At 42.0% G+C, this 14,553-nt stretch overlaps 1 protein-coding gene and 1 long non-coding RNA gene across 3 annotated transcripts in view; one reads left to right on the top strand and one right to left on the bottom strand.

Moving 5' to 3' along the window:
* The window catches only part of LOC105284864 (UPF0489 protein C5orf22 homolog), a 513,796-nt gene that overhangs the window by 405,678 nt on the left and 93,565 nt on the right, over nt 1–14,553 (top strand). The gene's annotated exons all lie outside the window — the stretch shown is intronic.
* The window catches only part of LOC105284861, a 92,103-nt gene that overhangs the window by 16,529 nt on the left and 61,021 nt on the right, over nt 1–14,553 (bottom strand). The window contains exon 3 of the long non-coding RNA XR_894940.3: nt 4,157–4,195. This is a non-coding gene — a long non-coding RNA (uncharacterized LOC105284861). The remainder of the gene's footprint in view (nt 1–4,156; nt 4,196–14,553) is intronic.

Here is a 14,553-nt window from a genome sequence, read left to right as displayed (position 1 = left end):
GCATCTCCCCCGCTCGATGCTCGATGCCGTAAGATGAAATTCCAACAGCAGCGTATTCGCACGCAACCCGCCTATTTATCCCACTCGCGATCGGCCTACACGCGCCCAGAATGCACTCACATAATGTGATTATGCTAATGGCCACGGCGGCCAGAAGAAGGCGGCATTGAGATATCCCCACGTCATCCCCCGCGATCGACGATAATTATTGGAAATGACCCATCAATCTCGCCCGGCTTTAAAAAGCCATACATCACCATTAGAGACGGATTTCGGCCCGGACATTATTCAGCGCCCACTTTATACTCATTGTCAGTCTAATAATGTCACCATTTTGTTACGTATGTTTCTATTAATAAACACGCTATTCCTATATAACGCGAAGGAAACTAGTCCTCGAAGAGGCATATGATTTTCAAGCAACCAAATCATAAAGTCCGTTCTGCGGATTGACGAACAAACTGCTTGCCGAGCGGAAGTCGACGATACAACCGCGACGATCGGCAATACGACGGATCCGTTCCCCACGAAAATCATAACAGCGAATCGCGGTAATTACTTCGTGTCACCGGTACAACCACTGCTAGCTGCTTGCGTTTCCGTAAACTGCAATTACCGCTAATTCAACAATGTATGCGCTGCCAGATTCGGCCGGAGCCCGCCCCGTTCTCGTTGCGCAGCGGACCGTCGACTCGGCAATTACTCGGCGCGGGTACGTTTCTGAAAATGACCATCTGCTTAGCGAAATAAAGTAAACGTACAATCCCAGCAATTTCTTCGTGTCACTTTTCTACCGGGAACGTTCGGCAGGTTGTAATTTGCGCAACGTACGTGTCTCGTAACACGTGGTGGAGAGGACAATCCGTCTCGGCCGGACAATAGTCGCCGTTTAAATATCACGGCACGTTTAGTTATATATCGGGGACCACCTCATCATTACCGGCGACTCCGTTATTAACGCTTTGCGACACGTAACCGGCGCGGCCGTGAGCGGGGAACGACGCGCGGAGAGTTTCAATATTTGCGTAAGTATATTTTACAATATACACGCGCGAGAGCGCGAGATGGGGAGACCCCGTCTTGCGCGCGTTTACTCGAATGTAACACGAAGGCGCGTACCTTTCTCTCGCTCTGTTATGCGGCGCACGCTCGAAATCACTTCACATCTTTTAACGTACCGCGAGCGAATTTATGCGCGCATCCACTTTGGCGCCTACGTGCATACTGCAGACGAGTACACGGCGGACAGAAATACGAATACGTATTCAAGAAATCTCAGGCAGTTTCCGGTGCGCCCGGACAGGTAGGTATTACCTCGCTGTGAAATTCAAACGATACCGGAATAGCGTGGATAAGGTCCGTGAGGTATTAAAAATTCATGAATGATAGTAATCGTGAAAATATCACCGTAAGATTATAATCTTGGGAAAATCTCGTAGTGCCGAATTTTTAGCGACATGTTTAATTTATTTTTTAAATATTTATTATACATATATTTATATATTATATATATAATATATAAAACACATTTTATATACGTATACTTTCTATAATAAGTATACATGTACTTTACAAATTTTAGAAAATAATCAATTTTATATTAATGGAAAAAGCCATGTTTTGGAACGCAATGTCGCAAAACCACTTCTCTCTGATAGTCAATAAAAAAACATACAGGGAACTTACGATACTTGGTATAGTTCACTTGGTTTCGCTGTAATATGCCAAGTCAAATTGTTATAACGCTCATATCTTAAACCTTGAAAATGACCGCGATAACGCACCGGCGACGATAAACGCCGTTATATTTCCCACCGAAATAGTAAGCACGTTTAAGTCGAGATAAACCTCGCCATGGCGCGAGTACCTAACACTCAGGGTAAAGTAAGCACAAAGACAATTTCGCCGAAAGGCCGAGAGTCCTTTGCCCGAGAATATAATCCTTTTTACGCCTATCGGCGCAATTTCGCCTGGAATCGGCGGCCTCTGCGGCGCGGCGGCGCGGGAAGGTGCGTAAAGTGTGCGGTTTACCGAGTGATAGCGCGAGACCTATCTAATAAGATAGCTTTTTACGGTAGTGATTAAGTACTGAGGATTAAAGTTGCAGTTCCCTCGAGCGCACTTTCCCGCACTGTTCCCGTCCCGTTAATGTTGTTAATTAATACCATAGCCGCCGTCACCGCGGCTAATTGAACATGCCCCTTGGCGCAGGCAATCCCTTTCGAAGGACGATTACCTTTCACAAGTCGCTGTACCTCCTTATCGGGCTGTATATTCGCCGATAAGCATCGTGCGTGCCCGCTTAGACCGCGGAAGATGGAACGGACGCGGCTATAACGATCGGCAGATCGCGAAATTAAATATCGGTGTTAATTGCGCGCGACGTAAACCGCAACCCGTACACCTGACGCTACAAACTGGCCTTGGAATTGTTTCTCATATCGCGCATTAACATAATTCCTATATACCGTAGGAGAATTATCTTATTCCGGGTATCCTTCCAGCGAGCTTCGAGCTTCTCATCTTCCTGTTACACACATCGAGCTGATTATAAGCCGATCGTTTATCGCGAGATCGGAATAATGCGCACGTATGCGTGCGTGTGCGCTTTGCGCATTAGATGGTTCTGGATTAAGCAGAGCGCGTTTAAATGAGGAAACGCGCGCGCCGAAGCTATCTTCGCGCGGAATTGTATTTCAATTGCAATTTGCGCTAATAATAATTACTTAAGTCGTGCCGGTTGCATTGCCCGCGATAAACGTAATTATTAAGATCTTGGAGATCGTAGGCTTGCGATATTTTTCCCCCGCACTCCTTTGTGTGAACCAAATATGCATAGCTATTTTCTTTTTTCTCAGATATGCAAACACCGGTGTCCCTAAGCAGTCTAAAACTCGTTCTGCATTACATATGCATTAGAATATCTCCTCGACTATCTATATCGCTAGGTCGAACAGGTTTTTTTGCCGTTGTCATTAATACCATTTAATCCACCAAGCCATTTTTCGCCGCTTGCCCCATCGTATCAGACGCGTCGCAAATCGCGATGGCATCTTTTTAATTTCTTTATCACAAGAGACGTTAAAGGTGCTCGAACTGCATCGTCCATCACTTTTATTGGTATGTGGGATATTTTCCGTAGAAAGCAAGCGCAAAATGGGAAATCTATCGCGCGCTCTTCTGTATACGAAGATGAGAACGGAGGGATCGTAAATCGAGATGGTTGCTTCTAGGTGAATGGGGTATATGACAGCATTGGTAGGAGAATGGCGCGAGGGAAAGTCATGAAACAATCTTGATGGCATGAGCCATTTGTTTCCAGTCATCCTGGATGTTAAGCCTGCTCTTGTCGCATAATTTTGAAATTATATTATGAATAATCAAAATAAAATAATTCTTTTAAAACAATCTGATGTATGGGTAAAATGTAAATATGCATATAAAATATATAAATAATTTTATTTATGTAATTTACATAAATGAAAATTTATATAATAAAATTGTCAACGTACTGAAATATTCTGTCAGCATTATACAAGGTGCATCATACAAATTAATTCAGGATCTTTTTAGTTTTACTCATTTCTAATGACTATTTTATTAAAATTAAATTAAAATATTTTCCCGCTTTAGTGCAGTTTTGAAATAGTAACACAAAGTCATAGGAAAAATGCTAGATTATTTAAAAAATTAAATTGTATTAATTTTTGTGCGTATAAAGTTTCGATATGAAAATCGATATTAAGAAAAAGCATCGAATATAATTTACATATACACTGAGAAAACAATGTAATTGATCTTACGAAATGTTTTGTCACGGGCTGCCAACAAAATATATACTTATTTCAACAAGTTATATATTGAATCAAATATATAATTGTTGGATTATAATTCTCATATGTGTGATTACACATCCATATCCATAATCCAAGAACTACATATTTGTTTCAATATGTAACTTGTTGAAATAAGTATATATTTTGTTGGCAGCCCGTGACAAAACATTTCGTAAGATCAATTACATTTTTTTCTCAGTGTAGATACAAATAAATGTTCTATAAGATTGTAGCAGCAAATGAAAAAAATGATGCATTAATTACTATCTCATTGCACTACCTGATGGTTTGATAGCTGTTTACAACCGCATAAGACTTACGATCTCGCATCCGATCCGATGATCTCTTCTTCAGCATCTCTGTAATCACAGAAAAGACACAGTTAATAGTTAGTACAAACGCGACCAATAATTCACAAGCACGAGCAATTTGTAATCGAAGCCTCATACAATTCTCTCGCAGGAAATTTAACGTAACAACCAAGGCAAACGGATGTTTTCCTATGGGAAGACCGTCGCGTCGCGGTGCTCCAAATGACTTACAAATACGGTAATCGTCGGATCGCGGGCGATAAATCAGCCGAGACAAATGAGAACACACTTATGGCGACACTTTCTTTATGCTAATTCCCCGACTAAATCGCGCGTTCGCCGTGATCCGCCGTTCTTTCCCGACGGAAAAGCGGTTGCAGGCGAAGCGCGTTGTACGACAATATTGCGACAAGACGAGGGGGGAAGGGAGGCGACGTGGGAGAACGGGCATTGAAGAATGCGTAATTGTTTTGAAAGAGACCGAGCTTCGTTGCGCGCTGCCGCCGCCGCCGTCGTCATCGTCGTCGTCTTTCGTGTGGGATGTGTGAAAGGCGGCCTGGCCTGCCGACGCCGAGCATAAACGACGAGGACAGGTTTCGTTTCTTTCGCCGTCCACATATCCGCCATTCCGATCTCTCTTTTAACGCGATCCCGCCGCATATTCGAGCGCAGAAATCGCCGGTCCATAATGGATCAAGCAATGCTCATGCGCGTTGATTCACCTCGGAACGATGTAGTAATTGCAGAGCGAAAGAAGATGTTGCTTAGGAAAAATAACATGACGTTTTAACTTCGTATGATAGAAACCGCGAGAATTTTGGGAATTTTAAAAACTTGCCTGATTGTTTCGTCTTCTGGTTAAATGATTTATTTTACTTTTTGATGGATGTAATAGAATGTATTTCGGCGTAAAAGTTTCTAACTTCATTTGGGAAAATTCTGCATTTCATCAAGATCCAGATTTTCAAAAGTTTGTTAGTGACTGTACATGGTCCCTATGTTTCTTATCATTAGACAAGCTACTCCAGTGGGAATTTCATTTCTAGAAGTTCAGAAAAAAAGATTAAAGAGGAAAAACCCTATGAATCTCCTCGGTAAAATTTTCTTCTTGTGCCTCGTGCGACTGTAATCGAGGAAAACAAATCCCCATTTCGGGTTTCCGAGTTTTCGTACTTTCCAAATTCTTCGAAATCGGAATTGGAGATGTTCCAGAGAGCGAGAGAGATACCGCGTGCTCGCGAATACACTCTTTGTCGACTACGCCAGAGCCATTAGAAACTTTGAAACAAGATGTATCCGTTCGTGAGAAGCACTCGAGCGGTGGTATCAACAATAGGGATTATCAGCATTGGCTGAGCCGACTTCAGGTATGATATTGGTCTCTCGAGCCCCGACATATTGTAATCACGCGGATATATTGTGCTCGTGCAATGCACGTGCGGTTATCCTGCATCTCTCTCTCTCTCTCTCTCTCTCTTTCTCTCTCTGTTCCTCGCGCCATTCTTATCCACCGCAAACCCCCGGGCACCCTCTTTCGCGTTCTCTTTCTTCGCGTTCGTCCATTTCCTCAGTTCTCTACCCGACGATCAATGCTCTCCTATCCTACCGATAACTCGATAATATTACACGCGAAAACCGCTTCCGACGTGCTCGCCCAGTCAGCGAGCCACTTGTGCGAGCAAATAACCAGTTATCGGAAAACCGATTTTATTTTCGACGAGCGGCGGTTCCGATTTTTTTGCTCGCCCGCGCCATTCGACCCTTCTCTCCCCGTTCCATCTCTCGCTCTCCGGTTCTTCTCTATTATTTCGCTTTTTCTCTTAATGTTGCTCCGTATCGCGTATAGCGGAGGATAAGATCGGCACGATTAAGCCTGAATGACGCTATTTTCTTTCTAAACGAAATTTCGCACGATGCCTGTTTCGTTAATCGCTTTTGAGCACGTAGCTACTCCTAAATGTGAATAAATGAATAATATCTGCATATTTTGCAAATTATAATTCATGATCTGTTGACTCCTTTCTAATGTCAATTTTATAAATATCATATTTTTAATTTATCACACGGAAAAAAAGATTTGCTATGACAACAGAAAATCCTGTTAGCCTAGCAAATTCATAGCCGTAATATACGGACAGCCAGTTTGCTATGTTGCAGTAACTAAGTTGCAGAGCTGCAACAAAATTTGTAATTGTACTCAATGAAGTTTGATGTTATAGCACGATAGATTTGTTAATGCAGCAAAGATAATTCTTTATTACATCAATGAAAATTATGTGTTTGCAGCTACGATCTTGTTACATAGATCAATCAGCGCTACAAAATAATAATTCTGATAGGAGTAATTATGTAAATATATGAACATTTGTTGTCTTAATCATGTATTATAATATGTTTAAAACTTTAATTTGTTCTCTTATATTAATTAATAAATAAGTTTAACAGTTAGTATTCTGAATATTTATGTTAATATATTTATGTATATTTACATTATTAAATATATGTATTAATATATATTACTAAATATATGTATTAATATACATAATAATAAATAATTGTAAAGTGAATATTCCAGATATTTCAATGAGCACTGATGGTTTATCTAACTTCTGTTGCTGGAACAATTAATAACTTAGCTATAATGGAATCTGTTAATGAACCAAATTTTCTTTTATATAACACCAAAAAGATTTGTTACATATACCAAGCCATAATTTTCATTGGTGTAGTAAAGAATCATCTTTGCTGCATTAACAAATCTATCGTGCTATAACATCAAACTTCATTAGATACAACTACAAATTTTGTACAGCTCTGCAACTTAGTTACTGCAACATAGCAACTGGCTGTCCGTATATTACGGCTATGAATTTGCTAGGCTAACAGGATTTTCTGTTGTCATAGCAAATCTTTTTTTTCCGTGATTACTGTTTTAACAAGAATAGCTTATCATCGTAAAAGTTGAGAATCTTCAACATATATCTGTAGCAATGAGTTTATAAAATTTATCGTACTTACCGTAAATTTGTAGATAATTCGAAAAATCTTGATATCGATCGATATCTCGCGAAATACAGTGATTGGTTCACATTCAGAAAATTGTGAGCTTATGAAATGATTATTCTCTAATGAAACAATTATTAACAAATAGATATTACAACCAAACTAATTTAAAAATAAGAAAATAAAGTACACTTTGTTCTCCTAATTTCAACAGGCGTAGCTTGCAGATTAATTTATTCAAAAGAATGAAATATTAATTTCATTCCGCAGCGCAGCCTAACGGCGGATCTTCTATCTGAGCGCGAATTTTGCATGGCGTCCAATTAGTTGAAATGATATTGAAGAACGTGTTCCCATCGATAATTAATGCAATTTTACTCTGCCAATACCGTAGCATGTGATAGTGTATATATTAATATATATCATTCTTATAGTCTTGCGCGACCGGTCAAGACCGGAACGTTCGCGTGGCAATCACCGTGTACGGGATGGACTCAATTAACTCGAAGGAAAATTAATTGAGGATAAAATGAACGAGCCTGACCGGTGGGGCACAGTGCGAGGAGAAGCGGGAGGCAGGAACAAAGTGACGATATAGGAATGATCTATTATAATATGTGCAATTTACCGGTTTGAGATTATTTATAACCCGATCGCGAAACTGCAAGACTTTGAATCGAGTGTGTGACATTTTGTAAATTAGAAACAGCTTTTGTGTCGAAATAAATTTGAGAGTAGGTGATAAAATATTATATATATAAATATAACGTAACGAGTACGTCACGTTCAAACATTGCAAAGTTATGTTACCACAGAAGATATTTGGGAGCGATAAACAGTTATCGCACTTACAGATTTGAGTGATTTAATTGTTTAATTCTGAGATAATGAGCCTTCCACGCAACGATTTTTATTGAGACATGAATGTTGGTGCTTCGTGCACTTTGTTCTGATTTATAAAAATTTCCACTTGCGCTTGCAAGTACCGTGTTACCTACCAGTTACGGATTGACATTCGATGTCGTTAGACTCGAGAGAAGCGAGGGAGAAAAGTTTCTTCCGTTATGCCATCGGTAATGGCCAATCACCCAGAGTGACTTTGCACGGTACTGATACTACTGATCCTATCGCGGATCAATTATTATGGTAACGTCGGCATGCGCCCGGGCGATCCTACGTCGGGAAGACAAACACGCCTTGGATCGCTCATGCATTCGAAATCCATTCGTTCCCGCTGTACATCTGCCGATCGGCCCCGAGTAATATTTTCGTGTAATTTTAATCGAATGATCGTACGATCGTAGGACGCTGCTGGCGGATAAAGGCCCGGCGATTATGATCGAATGAAATTGCGCTACGTTTCGATTCCGAGTGCAGCCTGTACTTACGCCATTTTCGTATATTAACGGTAATCGAATCGTTATTTTGTGATGCGATGTAGATACCGCGATATCCGCGTAAGTGCAGAACACACGGTGTGCATGGAAGGCACCAGGTACGGTATGGAGCACATATGGTGTGTACATACATTCCTCGCATTTTATGGCTATCGTACAAGTCTTGCGTTATCGTGCTCATTTATTCAAATGCTAATTCGCATGGTAAACACGTATGAGGTCAACACACTTAGCACTTCGAAATGCTTTCAATGAGACAAGATAATCGGTTTTGACGCCGATAATGCAATGTAGAGACATATCGATAATATATGTGCCATAATATATTCTTGACACGACACACATGACAAAGCATATATTACTTGCAATGAGAAAGTTATCAAGAGACACGGTATCTCGGTGTCTCGCGCCAAGTGTACGCGAAGCGGCGATTTCAGAGACCCTTAGATTATCGGATCTTAATAACCGCTGAACGAATCATTTTCAGAGTAGGCTCAATGAATATCTTGGGTTTGCATTATATAATAAAAGTGTTTTCAGTTTTCGTGTAGGTGTAGAGCGTAGGAGTAGAGATATTGCAATGCAAAGTCCGATTTGGCAAATTTACATTTAAGAAACGTCGTTATTACAATTTATTGCTATCTTAATAATATTTTAATAATACAGTTATAAACAAATAAAGTTTCGCGAACGGCTAATCGCAGTAAAACTCGCGACATTGCTCTGATCATGAATAATTCGATCGTTTTGGTTTTTATTTAAAGCATTTCTAGATAGCATCGCGCATACGAGCAGATGCATACCTCGATCGCGTTATGTTAATCAAGTATTGTAGAGACTTGAGTTCATCAATTCACGATATAGCTCTGATCATGAATAACTCGATCGTTTTGGTTTATAATCATCGTTCGGCGTAATAATTGTTTCAAATAAAATCCTAATTTAATAACTGAATTAATAAAATTGTTATTATTTAAACTACCAAAAGGATCATTCATATTTAAATAAAAAGCGACATGTAACCAATATTTCAATTTCCATACACATGTCCACGGACACGTATCAACATTGTAAAACTAATATTTTGTTGATACAGAAATGGAATTTTTGAGAAAGAGCTTACAGCGTCACAGAATACATTAGCGATACATTTACAGCTTATGTTTTATTTTTATTTTAAGCTCATCGATGCCTAACATAACAATTAATCTGTCTTACTAACAGCTTCCACAAAAAGCTTTCAAGATATAGATATAAAATCTACAATGCACAATCACAAATCTGTGAATGATTTACTTTTTTAATTCTGAGCATCTCGTGAAGCTTGGCTTCATTTAAATTATACCGATGACAGGACGAATGAATTTCTAGTCCTGCCGATCGTGGATCGTCGCAATCATTCAGCTCGCAGACGTGGACACGCCTTTAACAGGATTCTCGATGAAGAGCTGGGAGGTACTCTTGGTGCGCGCGTTCTCCATCTATCAAAGAGGCAAAAATAGCTTAGTACTTTATCCCGGTGCATGCGAGGCATCAGGACTACTCCAAGGAAGGATATAGCGCGTCGTTCACTCGGGTTGCGCAGCGCGCTAACGCAAGCCCTTCCTTCTCATCAGAAACTCGTAAAGTCCTAGATCCAGGGACGTTCCGCGCGACGCAAGCAGGGGAAAGGTCCGCGGGTAGGATCTAGGAACAAGGCGGCGTGGAAGGCGACGGTAGAAACCAGTTTCCTGGGCGTTACTCGGAGAGCGAGCGAAGAGGTGCACCTTCTTTCCCATATGAAAACCACGCCACGGACAGATAGACACCTGCGCAACCCGCGACCCTTTCATGTCTTTTATACCTGCTATACTGCTCTGTGCACTATATCGTAAAAGGAAATGCACCCGGACGTGCCGCACCGTTTCCCATTTCGCGGATATTTTCGTGATAAATTGTGGGGTTGTTTACTATCTACACGCTACTCTGAGAGATTAACGTCGAGATTAACGTCTCGCCTCGGCGAGAACGTATTACGTACTGATCTGCTGAATACGATCGATCTATAGATTAGGAAACACTGAGCCGATCTTCATGCGTTTTAAAGTAATTTGTTTTTCTCAAACTTGAATCCGCGGTCAACTGATCAATATACAATGCTTTTACATCTCTCACGTTTATCGAATAGAAAATGATAATACACGTCTGGCATCTTATGATATATTATTGTATTATTATTACAATTTACATTGACAACAATTATATACTAGACCAAAGTTAAAGAAGTGTTTAATTAAATAGTAATGGAAATGATCAGAAAATTACGCAACAACTGCAATTTCTGCTTCGTGCACGTTTGTTCCATCATTTGGTTCTAGTGTCTAAAGGTATATCGAATTGCCGGAACGAAAACTAGCGATGCATTAGCGTTCACGATCACAAAGCCGAATACGTGTTAGGTGAAGCGTGATACACGACATTGGCGGTCGGGTAAGCAGCGAACAATTGCGCGCGTGAGATTTATTGGAAACCGTTGAAAGCCATCCATCTATCTCGCGCATTACGCTAAAAGCAGATAAACCGCGGCATAATGAACCTCGGGGAGGGGAAGGTCAGTTCCTCGAGCAATGTTCACCAGCCGCTACCACTTACAGCACACTTCTGACAGCAATTCGATATCCTTGCCGCTCGTCTCTTTCTTCTTCTTCCTCGGTGTTTTGCATCGTAAAAGAAACTAGAGACGGGGAGGAGACACAGTGTAGGCACACACCGGGTTCGTTAACCCGTCGTATGGACGTCGTTGCAGAAATGCAATTTGCCAGCTGACGATACGCTTAACTGCAACGAACTGATGACCGTGATGCAGGGTGTAACGGATAAGAGGATGGAGAAGCGGGATCTCTAACACGTGGGGCGGGGAGTGGGCGAGGGCGAGGGCGAGGAAGGAGGGAAACACGCTGGATAGAGAGCGATTAACGCGAGGGGAAGCGCACGAGCGAGCGCGGCGCTCACTATTTTTAATTTCTAATTATTGCGTAATGACCCTGCACTCCGACCCCCGACACCGCGTGCAGACCTTATGTCTCGATAGAGCGCACGACTGGGGCCCTTAGTTACGGGTTGCGATAATTGCCAATTTCCATGGGCGCTCCTTCTAGTTTCTGATAGGACTCGCATGTGCCGCTCGATCTCGGCAGACTCTTAGCGCGCGTTCACAGTGAGGCGCATCCAAGACGCGCGAAACGAACGTCCGACAAGAGATGACAATCTCGTCTCACGCGTTTGTTTCCCGTCACCTGTTTCGAGAACATCGGTGCACATTTCGCGCTCGATGTTGTTAAAGTAAACTCGCTCGCGAAGGAACGAAAAGTCCACGCTGCCGCGCGCGATCCGATGACGCTGTAGGCGCGGGCGAGGGAATCGGTTTGAAAATCGGCGGAACGATTGTGAGGGCACCCTTAGAACCCCGGTCCATCTGCGCCACGGCACAGATCATAGAGAATGCAGCTCGTGCAGTCGATATCCACTTTGTAATCCGTGCACAGACGCTTCCTACACGAACGCACGTAGGAAATCGCAGGTGGGTATACGCGGGGAGATAGGCGGATTCCTAGGTGTGCGCAACTTCTGGCCGCGTTGCACATGCGAGCCGGGTATCTGATTCCCCGACGGAAGTCCCGTTCTTGCTCAATAACGCAGGCGATCTGCCGGGAATAATGATTGTTTCGCGGGCAACGGATTTTGTATGTACGTACGTACGTACAAGAAAACCGCGCCGCTCTATCCGCATAGAATCCCGTCCGTTCCGCCCGCACCCCTCCACCGTATACGGAGTACATATCCGTATACCCGTTGAAATTAATCTCCACCGATAAGGAACAGTAACACGCGCTCATTTCCTCCGCGATGGAAATCGTTTCCATTCAAGGGACTTGGGCGCGGGGAAATGAAGCTGATTTTTATCATCGCCGGCAACCGCGATCCGCTATGTCGCAACTAATGCTAAGCCTCTCAGCGTGAATTAATTTCGCGGCGTACGCGTCTGGCGGATCGTTAAAGAACGATCGGTGATAAGGGGCGATAGGGATTCTTAATTGGAAGTTAATTGTCGGTTGTATCGCGAAGAATCTCTCGCGTCTTGCGTTCGCGTACTCGGACATTTTCAATGAGAGTATGGAATAATATGTGATCCCATTACTCGACAACAAATTGAGAGAAGTCGATAGATGTAAATGAGAATCGGATAGCAAGTAGAAAATGAGGCAACTCGATATCCAAAATTATGTGTGCGCGTTCACTCGCATTTTTCTCAACACGCAGCTTCGAAGTTGCTACTTGTACAGTAAACAATAGATTAAATCGTCGATGATATAAATGCTCTTTGGTGGATGTACATGGATCATAATTTTCCTTGCTTTTATTTGCTGCCTACGCACGAAAATCAGCATTTTCCAGCGCGGATAAAACAATCGCCTCCATTCGTCGATATTATGAACGCTGGTAATTAATATGCATGTCGGCACGACGCGTGTAATGTATACAGTTGCAACGTTTGCGCTACGTCAGCACTCCAAACGAAACGCGATAACGATGATATCTGAACACGTGAAAAGGAACATCGAACTTTGACGCGCCAACGTATTATGCAAAGGTCAGTTCATCAAGATCACAAAGAAACGATTCTGTCGACAATCACCTGCCCCGTGCGCACGTACGTGCGTGTGTATGCGTGCACAGTCATACCTGGCGACAGGTATCGCACCTGTAATACACCTGCACCTGATCGCCCGATTTGGAAGAAATTTATTGCTTCGCGCCAATTATCGGAAATTTATCTGTATTGTTTGGAATTGCAACACGAGATTTATCATCAATGTAATTTGGCGAACTTGCAACAAAACGTCACATTTTTAATTAGACTTTATATGCGTGAAATCCTTTTATGCTTTATTCGTTTTAACCGCATCAGTGCAATTAATCTTTATATCGATTTCCAAATAATTATGCTATTACACTACGTGGAGATTTTATTATTTTATTTAAATTTACGAAGAAAATTAAAAGGATGTTGCAAATCTCTTGCACTTCTCTTTTCCTGTATCAGATTTTTAAACAAAATTTGTTTTAAAACTTTGTTGTATACTACTTCGCCATCGACTCCTCGATACTTTTATAACATACGAGAAAAGAGCAGAAGATATATAAAATCCCATTGGTACAGAAAATATGGGCATTGTGGCGTACATCGCAGCCACTCGGCCCGTTAAAAGAACATCGTCACGCACGTCAGCGGACTAAATTCGAAACGGTCCGTACATTACGGAGAGATATGCATTTATATGCCGCATCTATGCGTCTGGCGCACACGCCGCACGTTCGACGTGCACACGCATGTGCACTCTAAAGCTCGGGGCCACCTCCGTGCATCGTCAGACACAATGCCGGAAGTTTCGATACTTGTATCCAGCGCGGCTGCACCGGGCAATCCGCCGTGCAATAAAATCGGCGACAAGCCGTGAACTCGTGTGACACACAACGCTCATAAAGAGATTTACGCGCGCGTTCCGGAGAAACGGATCCAAGTGCCCGATGTCGAAGACGTCATCGATGGCAGGAGTACGCGTCGTGCCTTTAAATTGCACGATCACGAATAATTTTCACTGCCGCCGCGCCGCCACGATACCGGGAGTCAGCGAACTGCTGATCGATATAATTTGGTGATCGTTGGTGTTCCACTGTAGCTAGATTAAAACCGTGCAATCCATTTTTGTACAGCAATGTATCGTAATACAGTCATGCAGACATGATAGAAAAATGTAATAAACTTTATGTGGAGAAGTTACATTCAAATATAGCTGTATTTCAAGATAAAGATACCGAATTGATTTAAATATGTAATGTTTACATATTTAAATCTACATAACTATATTACGGGAAGTATCATTGTGTATGCCTCACCGAAAAGTTTTAATATCTTTTTCGCAAGTTTGCATTCTCGAATGCTTCAAAATTTTGGTACAGAGTTAA

The sequence above is a fragment of the Ooceraea biroi genome, chromosome 8 (genome assembly GCF_003672135.1).
Source record: "Ooceraea biroi isolate clonal line C1 chromosome 8, Obir_v5.4, whole genome shotgun sequence".
Taxonomy (NCBI): Eukaryota; Metazoa; Arthropoda; class Insecta; order Hymenoptera; family Formicidae; genus Ooceraea; species Ooceraea biroi.
Note: the sequence above shows the minus strand (reverse complement) of the source record. Positions and strands in the feature narration are given on the sequence as shown.